Raw genomic sequence first — 20,467 nt, forward strand, 5'->3', positions numbered from 1 at the left:
ACTAAATAAATAAATGAAGTTGATTTCCCCTGTATATTTTTGCAAAATTAATTGAAGAATGTTGATTGAGTCTTGAGTTCTCACGTGTTCAAGGTCACCATCAGCTACTATGATTCCAAATTGAGAGATTTTGACCCTACCACGGTACAGGGATTTTCAAGCCGCGACCACCACCTGTATCACCAGCACCAGCAGGAGAAACTAAATACTAATCTTCGAGAGACCATCATCATTCTACTTTTGTTAGAAGTAAATCGTCAGTCGTATTAATACACGTACGGCAATTTTGTGAACACTTACGGGACATACACAACACTTTTAATTGACAATTCCCCTCCACGTCATACTCAAAAGAGAGAGAAGGTCTTTACTTTTACTAGCAATTTAGTAATATTTGCGTTATTCGCAGTTACTTTAACTTGACGACCTACGTGCATTTTTCATCATCATGATTGGCTCTGTACAGTCCTTTAGCTTACCTTCCAGACTTCCCTCAATTTTCTTAGCTACTGCAGAGTTTGCTATACGCTCTACGTTAAACCTCTCCTTTTTAACTCCTCTGACTTGTTTTGCATTGGAGATTCTAGCTTTTATTTTCGTTTGTAGTAGGATGTGGTCCGAGTCTATGTTTGTTATGCGTTGTGCGCATACGTCCATTATATCATTGAAATATCTTGCGTCGACTACTACATGGTTTTTTACCGTCAGGGCTTCTTCATGTTTTCTTATGTATATATCTTTGTGCATGAAGCATGTGCTGCCAACTACCATTTTCAGTAAGATGGCTGAGTGGATCTTCTTCTTCTTCTTCTTCTACGGCACTACAGCCCAAATTGAGCCTTGGTCTCCTTTATTTTTTGTCTCCACCCTTGTTTGTCTGTGACTGCTCTTCTCCATACACGGACTTCTAAAAGGGCTTGTACGTCGCTGCTTGCTGTGTCTTCCCAGCGCTTTCTTGGCTTTACAACCGGTCTCCTTTCCTACATTCTAGCATCTAGTACTCTTTTTGGTAGTATTTTTGGTAGGCTAAGTGGATCAGGTGAGTTCAATTGTTGTTCGACTTCATGTGAACTGTGGTTTCCAATTACTGAGACCTCCTCTTACCTATCTTTGCAATAAAATATCCCATTGATACCTTTCCGTCATTTATAGGATAGTATTATACAGTGATGAGCGCGCTAATAACCGTCAAAGTAGCGCAAAAGACGGAAAACATAATACATTGCAACAAAAAGAGATGAAACTAGTGGAGGTGGAAATTATGGTTATAAACTTATAAATTAACATCACATTACATAGTTTCACACCTTTTAGATGTATCAGAGGAGTATGACAACTGTCACTGTGACAGTAGAATTTTATAAAATACTCCTGTCACAGAGGTCTAAAGGTGGGAAACTATGTAATGTAATGTTAATTATTTATACGTTTATAATGATAATTTCCACCTCCACTAGTTTCATCTCTTTTTGTTTAGCAATGTATTGTTTTCCATCTTTTGCATTATTTTGTCGGTTATTACTACATAATTCTTTCAGTATTATAGCCCGGGACAGAGAATCCTGAAGAGAAAAAGGGGAGGCTTACGTCCAAGAATGGGCGAAATACTCTATAGATAGATAGATTCTATAATTATTTTTAATTGTTCGTAAAATTCTTCTTTTTCTTCATTCTACTTCTTCCCAGTTGGGGTATGACCATGCATTATTGAATATTTAAAGAATTTACATCAGATTCTTTTTAACATAATAAAACGCCTGCAGAAAAAATGTTGTTTGTATCTACCTAACACCATCCAAAAGTGATTTTACGGGATTCGGATGATTCCAGGACGAGCCGAAGGTGAGTCCTGCAAACTTCCTACTCATCCCGTAAAATACACCTATTTTTGTAAATTACTTTATTATTTTATTAGCACTAAAACTCAAGAACGGATTACCTACAAGAAACTAAATAAATAAATGAAGTTGATTTCCCCTGTATATTTTTGCAAAATTAATTGAAGAATGTTGATTGAGTCTTGAGTTCCCACGTGTTCAAGGTCACCATCAGCTACTATGATTCCAAATTGAGAGATTTTGACCCTACCACGGTACAGGTATTTTCAAGCCGCGACCACCACCTGTATCACCAGCACCAGCAGGAGAAACTAAATACTAATCTTCGAGAGACCATCATCATTCTACTTTTGTTAGAAGTAAATCGTCAGTCGTATTAATACACGTACGGCAATTTTGTGAACACTTACGGGACATACACAACACTTTTAATTGACAATTCCCCTCCACGTCATACTCAAAAGAGAGAGAATGTCTTTACTAGCAATTTAGTAATTTGCGTTATTCGCAGTTACTTTAACTTGACGACCTACGCGAATCTTTAGATGTCTTTTTTACCGGCCAGAGTGTTTTGTTATCAATGGAAACAAAACCCATGGATTTAACAATGTTAATCCTCCGTTACATCCGGAAGTATATTTAACGAAGTATTCGATTGATTGGATAACATTATACCTATTATCCATCAATGATGGGAACACTAGGTATGTCGCGAATTAAGTGTTTTTTTGTTGGGATATTTTTCGAGTGCAGATCATCAAACATATTATAACCATTTAGTTTACGGTAAGTACATTACATTTATTTCTTGTTTATTTGCAAGTTTTAACGGATTCTTGAACGTTTATGTACTTAAGAAAACTAATGGAGTAGGAAATAAACTATTATTTTTAGGAGCAAACGTAACAAATTAACAAGCCGATGTTTGTAGACACGGTAGACTTGAGTAGGTATCATAAATAGTGATATAATTACATACTTTTATGTGTTTATTAAACAATATACCATTCGAAGTAAAAAAATTTAATGTTTGCCGGCTATACGTACCCTTTTTCCAGGTTTGCCATACCAGATAGTTGTTGTCCTTATTATATTTTTTTTGTATTACTTTAACACAACACTCCTATAACTCTGATATTCTGCTTTATTTCCTTTTTTATTAAGAGGACATAGTACTGCTCATTTCATTGGGAATTCTTCCTTTTCTCATATGTCGTTTAGTCTTCTTCTTCTTTAAGTGTCGTCTCCCAATCGAAGGTTCGATATTATCATCACTATATATACTCCATCTACCCCTGTTCTAAACAGTTTTATTGAAATACATTTAAACCAGTCCCTTAAATTTTTCAACTCTCCTTTTCCCTATACTTCTTCCTCCTCTTATCTTTACCTGTATCATCAATCTTAGCATTTCATATCCCAGATATTGTAACTTTCTCATTTTTATCGTGTTTATTATTTCGCGTTCTTTACCGATTTCTCGCAATACTTCCGTGTTTTAGTACGTTCTTTAAAGGTGAAATATTGCAAAACCTCTAAATTTTAAACAACCGCTTGCATTGACATTAAATTTGGCATACACATAGCTAACAAGTCAAAGAAAAAAGTGATATTGTGCCGATGTGTGCTTTTGCCCTAGGGGGGAGTTTCACCCCCTTTTGGGTGTGAAAAATATATGTTCGAAAATGGATAAAATGGCTAATTCTAAACAACTTTTGTTCTATAAAGTTTTTTCACCAAGTTAATACTTTTCGAGTTATTTGCGAGTAAATATGTTAATTTTTCTACAAAATAACCACGTTTTCAGACGGTTTTTCGCAAATAACTCAAAAAGTAAGTATTTGGTCGAAAAAAAATTCTTAACAAAAATATAGCACGTATAAAAGTGAAATACACGGTGTATATATTAGGTCATTACAACTAGTAGAAGCAGAGTTATAGCTAATGAAAAATAGGTTCATATTCGTCAAATTCCAAATCGAATATTTTAACGTGCCATAACCAAAAAACGAAGCACTTTCTTGCGTAAAACTCATTTTAAATTTTTTAAAGTGTTTAAAAAATGCTTATTTTTGTTTTTTAAAAAAAATTTTTAGCATCAAAAGTAAACAAGTTACGCTCAAAATAAAGTTCGTCCCTTTTTTTGGTAAGAAATCAGGAAAATCACCCCCTAATTAGCATTTCAAATGAACTTAATCGTTACCACTCCACAAGTTTTTTACTCTCGTATATATTGATCATATTATGATCTGTAAGTTTCATCGGTTTAAAGTCTTCATTTTTGAAAGAGCTGTAGTTAAAAGGGCTTGAACGAGTCACCTATCACGAGTGTATGCAAATTTGGCAACACTGAATCTTAACCAATTTTTTTCTTACAGAAAAACAAAAAAATACAAAATATTCAGAAAAGTAAAGCCGACTTTTTTTATTGTTTAAGATTTTCAGTATCTCTAACAATTTTTCAAAATTAAAATTTTTTTTTGAAAAAAAGCATTTTTTTCAAAATTAAAATTTTTAAAAATTTTACTTTAAAACCAAATTTGTTCAAGAATAAGCACTTTGAATCGATGAAACTTACAGATCGTATAAACACAACATAAGCAAAATAACTTGTGAAGCGGTAACGATTAAATTCGTTTAAGTTGCTAATTGAGTAATTGGGGGGTGATCTTCCTGATTTTTTTTGCGAAAACAAAGGGGACCAACTTTATTTTGAGCGTAACTTGCTTACATTTGATGCTAAAATTTTTTTTTGCAAAAACAGAAATAAAGCTTTTTTAAACACTTTAAAAAAGTTGTAATGTGATTTCCCCAACAATGCTTCATTATTTGGATATTTCACATTGAATTATTCTATTTGGAATTTTTCGAATATGAACCTATATTTCATTAGCTATAACTCTGTTTTGCTAGGTATAGAGACCTAATATATACACCGTTTTTTCACGTTTTTATAGGCCATAGTTTTGCTAAGAATAATTTTTTCGACAAAATGCTTACGTTTTGAGTTATTTGCGAAAAACCGTCTAAAAACGTGGTTATTTTATTGAAAAATCAACATATTCACTTGCAGATAACACGAAAAGTATTGATTTTGTGAAAAAACTCTATAGAACAAAAGTTGCTTAAAATTGTATCCATTTCGGGACTTATCTTGGACATATATTTTTTCACCCACGAGATAAGGTGAAACTCAGCCCCAGGGTAACAGCACACATCGGCACTATATTACTTTTTTTCTTTGGCATGTTAGGTATGCGTGTGCCAAATTTGATGTCAACCCAAGCGGTTCTTTAAAATTCACAGCAAAAACCGTGAAAGAATGTACTATTTCAGGGGTGGCCAAACTGTGGCTCGCGAGCCACATGTGGCTCTTTGAAGGATTATTTGTGGCTTTCAATAAACGTACCTGAATTACTATTAATTTTTGTGTTGCAAAATGTCTTAAGTTACTGACAATAAATATATGTAAAAGACTAAGTGTAACATCAGGACTTGGACACGGAGACCCTTTATCACTGTTGCTATTCAATTTGGCCTTAGAATATGGAATAGGTAAAATATCATCTAAACTGACAGGAGGATTTTCGAATCGATGATCAAAACTATTGTTGGCCTTTGCTGATGATATAGGTGCAGTCGTTTATTCTACAAGAGACGTAAGAGAGGTGTTTTCACAACTCGAAGAAGAAACAGGTAGTCTAGGCTTTCGAAATGAGGAGAAGACGAAATACACGCTAGTAACCAAAAATTCAAGACCAAGAGTTAGGCAGAACATAACTATTAATGACCACAACTTCGAAGTAGTAAAAGAGTTTAAATATCTAGGGCGGTAATCACAGATGACAACGACATATAAAAAGAGGATAGCTGCGTGGAATAGAGAATTATACTCCCCATCATCATTTATTAAGATCTAAGCTGCTAAAAAGACAATTTAAATTAAGACTGTACGGCCAAATATTTGAAAGCAAATTTCTCAGAATGATATTTGGCCCTCAAAGAGATGAATGATTTGACAGGAGAGTGTAGAAGGCGCCGCAAAGCTGAATTGGTGACTGTTTATAGTACTGAAAACATCGTCAGACATATAAAAGCTAAGGTAAGATGGGCAGGTCATGTGGCACAAGACAGAGCGTTAAAGACGTTGTTTTTTGAGAGACGATAGAAGATCAGTAGGCCGTCCCAGAAAAAGATGGAAGGATGATGAAGAATCGAAGTATCTTGAATTAGTAAAGGTAGCTTGTAGAATTATTTGCATATTTGAAACAACGATGTAAACCATTTTATTTCACTTTTTAAATAATTGTTTAATTGCGGCTCGCGAGAAATTTCAAATTTTGAAAAATGGCTCGGACTATCAAGGAGTTTGGCCACCCCTGACTATTTGTTACTTTCCGTCTCCAAATTACTATAACTTATTTATGTGATCTTGCTTCAGTATCCAGCATTCAAGTTTATATTGAAGTACATCTCGGTAACATCTCAGAGCTCTTACACTCAGTCTTATTCTAAAGTCTTTATTGCAGAGAATTATGTTTTCATATTTAAAAACGCATTGCTTGCCATATCTCTCCTGTCCTTTGTTTATGATCATTTTTGTCTGAAATTTAGATTCCCATATATCTGTATTTATGAACCCTTTCTATCGGTTCTATCTCCGAAATGTATGTATTTATTTATAGTCCACGTTATTCACAGAAACGGCTTGTCTTGTTTAGCAGTAGTTGCAGTATGTAGTTCAACAAAACTTGCCATAATGACGGTGTCATCTGCATTTCATATTTTGTTAATAGTTCTTACGTTGAGTGTTATTGCTTAGCTTTTAAATATGTAGTACCTAATGCTCCTTCAAAAATGGATTCACTATATACATTGAATATAAAAACATGGTTGCAAATAAACAAACTCACATTAAATTATGAAAATACTAAATATATACCTTTTGCAATATATAAAAATTCTCTGCCAACTTTTAATTCATTAAAAATAAATAAAAAACAACAAATATTTAAAGCAGAATACCTACATAAAATATTTAGGAGTTTGACAGGCACCTTAAATGGGACCTACAAATAAAAATATCATAAGAAAAATACGAGGACTGCTACCAAAATTTCGCTATTTAAAAGAGTTTTTGGATGTTGAACAGCTTAAAATGCTTTACCTGTCTCTAGTAAAATCTCATCTTGTATATGGGATTTTAGGATGGGGTGGAGTAGCTGATTGCCATCTGATGACCCTTCAAAATACTCAGAAATGGTTTCTTAAACTAATATATGGAAAACGAAAAACATATCCCTCAGACCAACTTTTTCATGAAACTCAGGTTCTTGATGTTCGGCAATTGTACTGCTTAGAGCTACTTAAAAATATTCATAAAGATAAAATTCCTCTTAAAGTAAAAGTGTCAAATTATGAAACAAGAAGAAAATTGAATGTCGAATGTCTTCACATTTTAAAACAATCACGCAACGGTCAATTACATATTTTGCTCCAAGAATATACAATCAATAAATTTTAAAATTATCAAAAATTTTTATTTGTATAAAAAATTAGTTACTGCTTGGGTAAAAGAAAAAAGGGAGTTGTGTAACAATTTATTAAATTTAAATTATACTAGATAAAAAAAACATAGAAATTAGATTAGAAACTGAAAAAATAAAATAATGATTTGTAAAAAAAACAGTAAACATAAACCTGTCAATATTAGACAGATTAAGTCAACAAGCATGTTTATGCTTTTAAGACTTTTTTACGTTTATTTTATTGTAAGTAAACTGAAATTGGAAATTATTGTAATAACTATTGATTTGGATAAACGTATATTATTAATAGTACTCCTTCTAACTCCTCATCTGATTTCAATTTTTGAACCGTGTTCGTTATCTATTACAATATTTGTGCTCTTTGACTCCAGTAAAGGTTTGTTATTGTTCTGAAGTCCATTTGGTTCATGTTTTTCGTCTTCAGTATTTGGACTAATTTTTCATGTCTTACTTTGTTAAATGCTTTTTCAAAATCAATATTTTTGTTGTTTATTTGCAAGTTTTAACGGTTTCTTGAACGTTTATGTACTTAAGAAAACTAATGGAGTAGGAAATAAACTATTATTTTTAGGGGTCTAGGACGTTTCATCGCCGCCGTTTCGATGCCGCCAGTTCGATGCCGATGCCGGCCGATTCATCGCCAGTCAATTAATCGCTATCTGATATATTTCCGAATTTTCGACAGTTACAATTATTAGTTATTTTTAGTATTAATTAGGAATTCTAAGAAATGCGAGATATGACGGCGATTAAATGGACTGGCGATGAACCAGCGGCATCGAAACGGCCGGCGATGAACCGGCGGCATCGAAACGTCCCATTCCGTATTTTTAGAAGCAAACGTAACAAATTAACAAGCCAATGTTTAGAATTTACAATAGACACGGTAGACTTCCGTATTTTCAGAAATAGTGCTATATAATTTATTTTAGGTGTTTATTAAACAATATACGAGTTGAATTAAAGAACGATAATTTTGCTGGCTATGCATACCTGCACTTTTTCCAAGTTTTCCACATCTGCTAGCTGTCAGATAGTTCCTTTTTCTTTTATATTACTTTAATACAGCACTCCTATATTCTGCTTTATTTCCTTTTTTATAAAGAGGACATAGTACCTACTGCTCATTTCATTGGTAATGCTTCCTTTTCCCATATGTTCTTTAGTCTTCTTCTCTAAGCGCCGTTTCCCAATCGGAGGTCAGATATCATCATCACTACCTTTACTCTATCTACCGTTGCTCTAAAGATTTTATTTAACTGAATTTAAACCAGCTAACTTAAAATTTTCAACCATGACACTCAGCTTTTTCCTCTACTGCTTCCTCCTCTTATCTTTCCCTGTATTATTAATCTTTCATTAAATGTCCCAGATATTGTAACTTTCATAGCTTCTATTGTGTTTATTATTTCGTGTTCTTTACACCCATTTCTCGCAATAATTCCGTGTTCGTTTTCTTCTGTGTCCATGATATTCTAAATATCCTTGTGTAATACCACATTTCAAATGTTTATTATTTACGTGTTCTAGTCCCTTGTGTTTATGTTTTTGGTTTTTAGAATTTGGGCTAATTTTTCAAATCTTACTTTATCAATTCCTTTTACAAAATCAACGTAACAAATTTGCACCGTAACAAATATATTTATAGCCATTCATATTTGGGCTATCACATAAGAGCAAATATCGCCTCTTCAGTTCCTAGTCCGTTTCTGAAACCAAACTGACTGTCATCTATTCCTTCTTCCAGTTTTTTGTTTATAGGACCATGTATTATTTTCAAGAATAATTTGAGAACATTACTTTATTAGTGATATTGCTCTGTATTCACTGCAGTCTTAAGCGTTTGTATTTTTAGGGATGGCGCAAAAGGTACAGAGTAACTGTTTTGTATATTGTGTTAAAAAATATTTCTACTGGGATTTTGTCAGAACCTAATGCTTTTCAATTTTTGCTATTTTTAATGCCATTTTAATTTTCTCTTTTAATATCTTTAAAGCCACACCATCGTCTACTTCCATTTATTCTGATCTATTGTCTTTAAGCAACTATCATTATTATAGTGTCTATTCAACACTAATAATATAATAGTCTCCCCTTTTAATACCGCTCACGTGGCTTTGGGAGTATAGCAGGGTAGCCTGTTATATCTAGGGCCTACGGGATACAAGTAAGCTAACAGGGTCAGTACTACGCTTCAACCGCATATTATTACCCCTGGTTTTACCCAAGGTACTCATTTTATTCAGGCTGAACTGACCTGTGGCCTATAGAAATTTTTTAAAATGTCTAGTTGTTCTTCTCCTCAGCACTCGAGGCAAGCATACTACCGCCTGCGCTACGTCGGCCCCCCATTCAACACTATAATAATGATAATATAAATATATTACTAGTAGTTCTAGAAAGCAGGCTCATGGCTTAGTTTACAATCTTCCTCCAGTTCTGTTTGTTCTTCGCTTTTGTTTTCCAATTGCTTACATCGATATACCTCAAGTCGTCATTAATTTCATGAGGCCATCTAGTCCTAGGACGTCCTTTCCTCTTTTTACCACCTATTGCAGCGCTTAACATGCGCTGGACTGGCCACCAGCCATCTTACACTTCTTCTTCTTCGTCTAGCCATTCACGTCCACATCTGAACATAAGCCTCTTCAAGTCTTCCTTTTCATTGTTTTTTGTTGTACGCTACTTGTAGCCACTTTTTCCCGGCAGTTCGTTTCAGATCATTTGTCCATCTCATAGGAGTTCTACCTCTGGGTCTTTTGTGTTGGTATGGTCTCCAGGTTAGAATTGTTCTGTACCATTTGTTTAGATCGCTCCTAGCTACATGTCCAGTGTATTCCCATTTCAATTTTAATGATTTTTGTACCACATCGGTGACTTTGGTTTTCTGTCTTATCCATGTGTTTGTCTTATCCATGTGTTTGTTTTCCTGTCCTTAAGTGATATGCCAAGCATTGCTCTTTCCATCGCGTGTTGAGTAACTCTGAGTATGTTCATATTCTTTTTTGTGATTGTCCATGTTTGTGCCCCATATGTTAATATCGGAATAATGCATGCATCAAAAACTTTAGATCTAAGATGTAGTTGAATTTGCTGATTTCTGAGCATATAGTTCAGTTTGCCGAATGCCGCCAATGCTAACTTTCATCTTCTTTTTATTTCTTTCGTTTGAATTTCCCTATTTAGTATTATTTTTTGTCCTAAGTATATATATTCTTCAACTTTTTCTATAACTTTGTCGTTTATTATTGTCACGGTTTCTTCGGAGTGCATGACTTTTGTTTTGTTTAAATTCATTTTCAGTCCTATTTTAGAAGATTCTGTGTGTAGTTCTGAAAGCATGGTTTGCAGTTCTTGTAGGTCAGTAGCTATCAGGATTATGTCATCCGCAAATCGTAGATTACTGAGGTAGCGGCCATTGATGTGTATTCCCTTATATTTCCAATTTAGATTTTTAAACACGTCCTCCAAAACTAAGGTGAACAGTTTGGGTGATAGTGTCTCCCTGTTTGACTCCCCGGCTTAATGGTACAGGGTTCGTGTATTCATTTTCATTTGGGTAGTATGTAGCTGTGTAGCGTGGTTCATAGTTTCTTTTATTAAGTTAATATATCTGCTGTCTATTCTACAATTTTGCATTGCGTTTATTACGGCCGTGTGTTCTATAGTGTCGAAAGCTTTTTCGTAGTCTACAAATGCTATAAAAACTGGAAACTTGTATTCGTTACATTTTTCTATTAATATTTTTGTGGTTAACAGGTGATCGGAAGTTGAATAGCCTTTTCTAAAACCTGCCTGTTCGTATGGTTGGTATTCATCTAATTTCCTTGTTAGTCGGGTAGTTATGACTTTGGTGAGTATTTTGAACAGGTGTGGCAGTAGACTGATGGGCCTGTAGTTTTCCAACTTTCGATTCGACACTACCGGCTAAGAAAGGCAGATGCACCCGATACTCCACTATGAGTGATATCTAATTCAATAGAGAGGGTAGCGCTTATTAGACATTCTAACGTGGGCCATTCTTTTAACATGCCCTAACCATCTTTGTGCGCTTACTACTGCAATTATATTAAGATCCATATATAAATCTTCTAGATCTTCGTTTGTTCTTCGTATTCACTGATTCTTTATCATTTTTCGGCTCAGTTTTTACCATGATCCAGGTTTCTGAGGAATACGTAATTATTGGTCTTAATCAAGTTTTATACGTTCTTAATTTAGCTGCTTTTGATATATTTTTGCTTCTGAGTATTCTATTGAGTGCAACTTTTTTGTAAAATTTCCTATTTTTGTTTCGTAATGTTGCACTGGTTACTGGTTTTTCTTGTAAAATTTTATCGGTTGACATATCAAGAGGGGAAAATTCATGAGAGCTTTATTTACAAATATTAAAATTGTGCTTTTCGTATCTTCATAGTAGAAATCAAATAGGTTTGCAGAGGAAATTTTTTAAACACCAATTAGTAGATTTGCAATATATCATCCTCACGAAACAATAATTGTTTCATCAAATCTATAATATGTATAATTATTTTTAATAACTTGTTTAATATTTTCAATTTTTTTCATGTAAACCTTATTTACATAAAATTTGCGCAAAACGCTTACGTCCGGTAGGTACATCTAGGAGGCAGTTTTCATCTATAAAAATTTTTAATAAAACATTTTGTATTTTTTCAACAAGTCAATATGGCATACACCGTACTATCTAATCTGCTATACAGAAGAATGTTCCCCTACACCGAACACATAGTGGGTAGATACCAGTGCGGCTTTCGATCTAAGAAATCAACCAAACCAACCAAATTTTATCAATGAATGAAATTTTTGAGAAAACTCATAAAGTTCAAAGTGGCCAGATATTTGTGGATTTCAAAGCTCCATATGACTTAATATATATAAACTAAAAGAGGGTAGCACCCTGGGTTGGCTGTATACCATGTAGTTAAAAAACTCTAAACATGAAGTAAAACCACTTCTATGTAAAAGGTATATTTACTAAAATTTTAAAAATCCCAATGGATTAAATAAAATAGGTTCATTCAGAACGTTCTGAATGAACCTATTTTATTTAAAAATCCCAATGGATTAAATAAAATAGGTTCATTCAGAACGTTCTATATTTAAAAATCCCAATGGATTAAATAAAATAGGTTCATTCAGAACGTTCTGAATGAGCCTATTTTATTTAATCCATTGGGATTTTTAAATAAAATAGGTTCATTCAGAACGTTCTGAATGAACCTATTTTATTTAATCCATTGGGATTTTTAAAATTTTAGTAAATATACCTTTTACATGGAAGTGGTTTTACTTCATGTTTAGAGTTACTTAATATATAGACATAAATTGCCCTAAACACGAATTCTGGTCACTAAACACGAATACATTATCAGTACCGATACCCGGAACATCTGGTTCCCGGGACGTGTATAGCAGTCACCCTGGGCACTAGTTGCTCCGAGGGTCGGTTCTGATGTCATATTCGTCTTCAGCAACCCTATAGCATTTTAAATGTGCATGCCCCTACAGAGGAAAAAGAAGACGATGTCAAAGAAAAATTCTATGAAGACCTAGAAGCTGCATACCATTCATGCCCAAAGAATGACATCAAAATTATTTATGGTGATCTCAACGCAAAAATAGGAAAAGAGCCACAATACCTACCAACGATAGGTAAAATCAGCCTCCATGAAGTATCCAATGACAATGGCATCAGACTAATAAATCTAGCAACTTCCCTTAACATGGTCATTGCCAGCACATGCTTCCAGCGAAAAAATATTCATAAGGGAACGTGGAGATCTCCAGATGGGGTTACAGTAAACATGATCGATCATGTTATTATTGACTCTAGATATCACTCAGACGTAATAAACGTATGCAGCAGACGAGGGGCAAATGCAGACTCAGATCACTACCTAGTGGAAAGTAGAATAAGAGCCAGAATCTCAAACATTAAAAAAGAAAATGGATCCAAAATTGAAAAATATGAAATAAAAAACTTAGCTGACAACAGCAAAAGGACCAAATACAAAGAATATATAAAAGGAAGGCTAGAAAACAGACAAAAGCACGAGGATATAAACAGAGAATGGGAAGCGTATAAAAACATCATACAAGACGCTGCCAAAGAGATCTTGGGTCTACAAAAAAGGTCAAACCAACTGAAGGGAAGTGGTTCGATGAAGAGTGTCGTAACATAACAGAAAGAAAAAATAATGCATATCAACGACTACAACAATCACATAGAACAAGACAGGCAGAGGAGGAATGTAGAATGCTAAGGAGGGAAGAGAAGAAAATACACCGCAGAAAGAAAAGAGAACATATAGAAAAAGAACTCCAAGAAATTGAAGAATTAAATAAACCAACAGAAACCAGAAAATTCTACCAAAAACTTAACAGCAGAAAAGAATTTAAACCAAGAACAATGATGTGCAGAGACAAAGAAGGAGATATAGTAACTCAACAGAGTGAAATACTGCAAAGATGGACTGAGTTCTTCAAAGAGAAGTTTGAACAAAACGGAGATCCACTATACGATGAAATTATACTGGATCAAATGGATACCAGAGAAACAATCCCCCCTTCAGAAGCTGAAATGCAAGAAGCAGTTACCAGACTGAAAAACAACAAGTCACCTGGATTGGACAACATTAGCGCAGAATTAATAAAAGAAGGGGGAGACTCCCTATTGAATGCGATACACGAACTTATAGTGAACATATGGAATAATAAACAACTGCCACAAGACTGGAATACCGGAGTAATCATTCCACTACATAAAAAGAGAGATCAGCTTCAATGTAACAACTACCGGGCAATAACGCTACTGACTGTGGCATATAAAATACTCTCAAATATTGTGTCTGAGCGATTGAGACCATATGCGGAACAAATAGTTGAGGGAAATCAATGTGGTTTCTGCAGGCAGAAGTCCACAATAGATCAGATCTTCGTTTTGAGACAAATCTTGGAAAAGACTAGTGAATTTAATATAGAAACACATCATCTCTTCATTGACTTTGAGAGTGCCTATGATAGCATCCATCGAGAATTTCTGATCAACGCCCTGAAAGAGTTTAATATTCCAACTCATCTCATTGAAATAGTAAAAGAAACACTTAAAGTACAAAGCAGGGTTCGAATTCAAAACGCACTAACAGATACAATCCATGTTAGAACGGGCCTACGACAGGTAGATGCCCTATCCTGTATTCTATTTAACATCACATTAGAGAAAATAATTAGAGAGTTAAAAGTCAACACCAGAGGAACAATAATAACAAAAAGTGTACAAATATTGGCATTTGCAGATGATGTTGATATCATAGCTAGAAGCAAAAGAGAAATGATAGAAGCATTTAATGCTATAGAAAGAGCGGCACAAAACAGTGGCCTAAATATTAATGAAATAAAAACCAAATACATGAAGGCCAGCAAATCGACAGGCCAAAGAAACCTACAGAATCTGATAATAGGAGACTATAACATCGAAAGCGTAAAAATTTTTACATATCTAGGTTCACTAGTTACCGCAGATAACAATGTCAGCGAAGAAGTTAAGAGAAGAATACATATTGCTAATAAAACATATAATGGACTCATTAAACATCTAAGATCTAACAACATCACGAGAAAAACCAAATGCAAAATATACAAAACCCTGATAAAACCGGTCCTTATATATGGATCAGAGACATGGACACTGACGAAAAGCGATGAGAACTTATTAGGTACGTTTGAACGAAAAATCCTTAGACACATATATAAGGGGGTGAAAGAAAATGACGTATGGCGCAGAAGATATAATTTTGAACTATACGCAGCATACAACGAACCCGACGTCATAACATCCATAAAGATCGGACGTCTGCGCTGGATGGGCCATGTTGAACGAATGTTGGAGACCGAAACACCAAAACACATAACGAAGCAAACACCAGTAGGGAGAAGGTCAAAGGGAAGACCCAAACTTAGATACATGGAACAAGTGGAACAAGATCTAAAAACACTTGAGATTACCCACTGGAAGGACAAAGCAAGGAACAGAACAGAATGGCGAAAAATCCTAGAACAAGCCAGGACCCAAAAAGGGTTGTCGAGCTACTGATGATGATGAATATATAGACATAAATTGCCCTAAACACGAATTCTGGTCACTAAACACGAATACATTATCAGTACCGATCCCCGGAACATCTGGTTCCCGGGACGTGTGTAGCAGTCACCCTGGGCACTAATTGCTCCGAGGTTCGGTTCTGATGTCATATTCGTGTTCAGCAACCCCAAAAAAACCCTTCCAATAATCTATTTGCATCAATTTAGTGTTGAAAACCCTCGAAACTCCAGCGGCGCACATGGGTTCGCTCCCAACCCCTATAAAACCACTTTTATTGTACACGAGTTCGCTCCGAAACTCATACCCGAAAGTTAAGTTATGACCGAAGGGTTAGGTCTTCCTACCTGAAGCCGGGAGCGAATCCATGTGCAGCCAACTCCAGATGATGTGCCTTAGCAGTAACCCTGGGCACCAGGTGCTCCGGGGAGTCGGTTCTGACGGCGGATTCATGTTCAGTAACACCAAAAACCCCCGAGTAACAAAATATAGCTCTTAGCACATTGAACACCACGCGACTTACTGTAAACACATTAAATGCGTTGTATTTAACTCGCGCATTGTTTGCGCGCAAGTACATATAATAATTATTGTTACATGTACTTGCACTGGACAATTTTCTTTGTGACACGGTGACAGGAAAATACAGCGTGTTTTATATGTTCGTTCATGGGTATTCTTTCATTTTTCCTACTGTATACTGTTATATTTCTATTTGATATGAAAATTAAATTTTGATAATTATAAACAGAATTCAATTTAATATAAAATATTTGCAATTTTCTCAACCACGGGCATATAAATTTAGAACAACCTGTATACAACAAATTGTTATATTTAATTTTAAGAAGTGATTAGAAGAAGCATACGAAACTCGGGACAATGCGCTTAGAATAAACAAAGTGAATGCGCGTACCATTATCGTTGTTCGCGGAAGGTTCGATCATTAGCCTATGCTAAATAAAACTCAAGTGAAATCGATAATAGGTCATTATCGTTGTTCGCGGAAGGTTCGATCATTAGCCTATGCTAAATAAGACTCATTTGAAGTAGATAATAGGTCATTAAATTTTGTAAATAGTAGAAAGTAATTTTAGAATGGGAATTAACTATTTTTTTGGAAATCCATTAAGCATATTTAGAAAGATTAAAAATTGGTTTTGAGGAATACTGCGAATGAGAGTTGGTGGTGGAAGGTTGATTTGTGAATCTGGAAGGGATATTTAGAAAGTAGGGGAATGAATGAAAAATAGAGATCAGAATGTTTTGAGCTGTCGAGAAGTGAAGTCCAGTAGTAGACGGTAGTGTACGGAGAGTGAGAAAGCCGGTGTAGTTCCGTGAGTGTGGAAGATCTATCGTGGAACGAGAGGTAGGCCAGGTTGAGAGTAAAAGAACCTCCTTGAGCCAAGAGTGTCCCGGTAGCTGATTGCAGTTTCGAAAAAGGTAGAAACACGGCATCACGACAGAAGCAGGAACGGGAGCTATACGAGCTAATCTTCAAAGGAGAACATTACTGAAAGCCAGGACGAGGTTTTGATCGCAGCCAAGGATAGCAGGAAACGGGTCTTGTGTGAAGACATTCTCATTTCACCAGAAAAAGGTCAGTCTCATTTGTTTGGACATGAATGTATGGGTTTTTCGTATTAAATACCACATTTAAAATTGAAGAACATAAACAATAATATCAGAAAAGCTTCATCAAACTTAAATAGAATTGTTGCTAATAAATCCTAATAGTTAAATGTTAATAAAAACTTTCAATTGGAAACCAAAAGGAAATAAGATTCCCATTTGTAAATGTTATGTTTAAGAATAATAAGATCTAGCAAATATTAAGCAGTGATTGCCATTTAAATAAAATAAACAATACTTTGATTATAATTGTAACCCATATGTGTGTATTATTTTACTCTTTTCTTTCCTATCCCGATTAGGAACCATTGAGAAATACTTAGAAGCCACGTAAGTAAGTAATTAATTTATAAAAAGCGCTGAGATTGAAAACATATTGATATGTGATCTCGTAAATTAATTAGATTATTATTAATGCATTGATTAAATTAAATGACATATAAGAATATTATCTCATATCAATAATCAAGATCACATCAATACATAATTACATACATATAATTTGGGAATAGTGATTTGTTTAATTTTATCCCACAGGATTAAAAACAAAAACTTATATTTGGAAGGTTCAAAATAATTTTTTTAAATAAGATTTTTTTACATCTTATTTTGGTAACACTTTCAAAAAAATCACGCGTCGCCACTGACGTGAACTCTAGGTGGATGACTGTAGCGACAGACAGAATAATGGAAAAGGATTGAGGATGCCTATGTCCAAAAATGCGCCGAAGAAGACTAATTAGATAGAGAGATAGGTTTCTATTGTAGGCTTTTTTCTTGACGTCATCCTGAACAAAATGAAAAAAGTTGCAAGTCGATATCCTGTATTTAAATATCAATTTATTTTTTCTTAAATGCTTTATTTTTTTATAGTCACATTATACACAACAAAGTAATGAGGGACTGTAGGTTTACCAGAAAATGTTCTTCCCTGCTTTATGGCATATTTATTTATTTTACACTTTTTTCTTTTATTGCAAAATAAACTTACTGCTCCTATGTTGACATTTTTATCAGTATTTTATGTGCATCTGAAACTTTTGCTTCGTGTATTGACTTATTATAAATCATTGAACTCAACGTTCATTTTCAACGTAAAAATATACCATTCATTCTAGTTATCATTACTGTATTTTTTTCCTTTTTCTTTACGTTCAAGGTTCGCTTCTTGTTATTATTTAGGTTAACTACTTTGTTTAATGCTTCAAAACAACATGATATGTTTTGAAAACAATCACTAAAAATATTGGATGTGCAATCATAAAAATTCCTTTCAGGTGTATGATAAATACTGTCGGTTTATTAACAGAAATAAGTCTGCATAATTGCTTGAAGGTGGCTATTAAAAGAACAATTAGTTCTAATTTGGTCTGTCTTTAAGTGCAAATCTATTGGTTTCAGTTTTTACAGGTTTCTTTCTTGATCATTGTCCAGATATAGTCACTTTGAACTGGATTTCTATTAGTATATCTGTCTATAGTAGGTTGATAATAGATAGATTAAAGGCAAAGGTATAGCAGCTCTATTTTGATCATTCTATACATTTCAAAATATGTGTTTCTTTACTGTATTTGAAGAGATTTTTGTTACACATATTTTTGTTGCTATTTCAAATTTATAGTTTCATCTTTCTGTTTCTTTTCGCTTATGCTTTGCTGTTTGCTCTAATTTTCTAAGACTACTTATATTATTTACAATTTTTCTATAGATTCTTTTTTTCTGCTTCCACCTTATTAGTTTTAGTACATTTTTCTTTAATACCTCATCTAGTCTCTAATATTTATTGCGTGAGATTTTTGTGCAAAACACTGCCCTTTCATTAGACGACAAAGATATCCTGTACTAAAGATAAAAGGCATTATCTTTGACAATTTGAGGATTTCTCCTGGCTGCGTAGATCTGCAGAAGTTACAGCTTCCAACTATTCCAAGTGTGTGCATTATTATTCCACAATTACATAGTTCCTTTTTTCTTAAAGTTCCCTCTCCTATCGGAAGTTGGATAGCATAACGGCTATGGTCACTTTGTTGGCTGCTGCTCTGAACAGTTGTAATGAACTACAGTTAAACCATTCTCTAAGGTTCCTTAGCCAGGAGATGCGTCTTCTTCATATGCTTCTTCTTCCTTGGATCCTTCCTTGCATAATAATTCTCAGCAACTCGAATTTTTCTCCTCTGGTAATGTGACCCAAATATTCCAGTTTTCTAGTTTTTATACTCTTCATAATTATTTCTAACTCCTTATTTAAACGTCGTAGCACTTCAACATTGGTAATCCTTTGAACCCACTAAATTTTCAATATTCTTCTGTAACACCACATTTCGAACGCTTCTATTCTTTTTATGTTTTGTCTCTTCAATGTCCAAGCTTCCATTCCGTACAGCAATATAGGAAATATGTAGCATCTTAGAGCCCTCAATCTGAGAGGCAACTGAAGGTCTTTGTTTTTAAGCAGTGTCTTCATTTTTATAAATGCTTACCTTGCAGTTTCAATTCGGACTTTAATTTCTTTGCTTTGGTAATTTTTGTCATCCACCCAGGTTTCCAGATATTTGTATGTCTTTACTTTTTCTATTTGTGTTTGCTCTATCATTAACCTTTCGTTTCCATGTTCTGTTTTTGAGACGATCATAAATTTGGTTTTTTCTTGTTTATTTTTAGTCCTTATCGAATGCAATAATCGTTAATTCTATTTAGCAATTCCAGGGTGTCTGCCATTATAACGGTGTCATCAGCGAATCTTATGTTATTTACTATTCTTCCGTTTATAGAGATTCCAACACAGCTCCGCTATCGCTTCCTGAAATATGGCTTCACTGTATAGGTTAAACAGTAGCGGCGACAGAACACAACCCTGTCTTACCCCTCTCTTTATATCAATATTCTCGGATTCTTGTTGTTCTATCTTTATATTGGCCTTTTGATTCCAATACAGATTTATGATAATTCGTAAATCTCATGTCTATTAAATTAGTTCCCATCTCTTAAAATTTGGTCATCAGATCTTTTGAACGTTCTTCTTATTACCCCTAGGATATTTCTTCTATTTGCATGGATTTTCCTTCGGTCTCAAAACCAGTAAGAGTTGTTAATAGGACTTCTAGTGTAGCCTATTCATGCAGTGCTCCACCTATTTAGTCTATTTTCTTGTTTACAAATATTAGCTAATGTAACCTTTGAATCTCCACTATTGGTCTGGAAGGTACAGGTTTTAACTTAGAGAGTTCTTTAGTCTTTACCGCCTTTTACTAAGTTTTCTTTTAGAAATTCCCTTGTGATAATATTAAACTCTTCCATCAATGAGTCGACTCCCTTCATATGAAGGG

The 20,467-nt window shown here is 34.3% G+C and overlaps 1 protein-coding gene across 1 annotated transcript in view; it reads left to right on the forward strand.

Annotated features, from left to right (window-relative positions):
• The first annotated feature begins 2,038 nt into the window (after positions 1 to 2,038).
• The window catches only part of LOC114327274 (transient receptor potential channel pyrexia), a 76,460-nt gene continuing 58,031 nt past the window's right edge, over positions 2,039 to 20,467 (forward strand). Inside the window, exon 1 of the mRNA XM_028275829.2 lies at positions 2,039 to 2,624. The gene's annotated coding sequence lies outside the window, so the exon portion shown is untranslated. The remainder of the gene's footprint in view (positions 2,625 to 20,467) is intronic.

This window comes from Diabrotica virgifera, chromosome 2, assembly GCF_917563875.1.
Source record: "Diabrotica virgifera virgifera chromosome 2, PGI_DIABVI_V3a".
Classification (NCBI taxonomy): Eukaryota; Metazoa; Arthropoda; class Insecta; order Coleoptera; family Chrysomelidae; genus Diabrotica; species Diabrotica virgifera.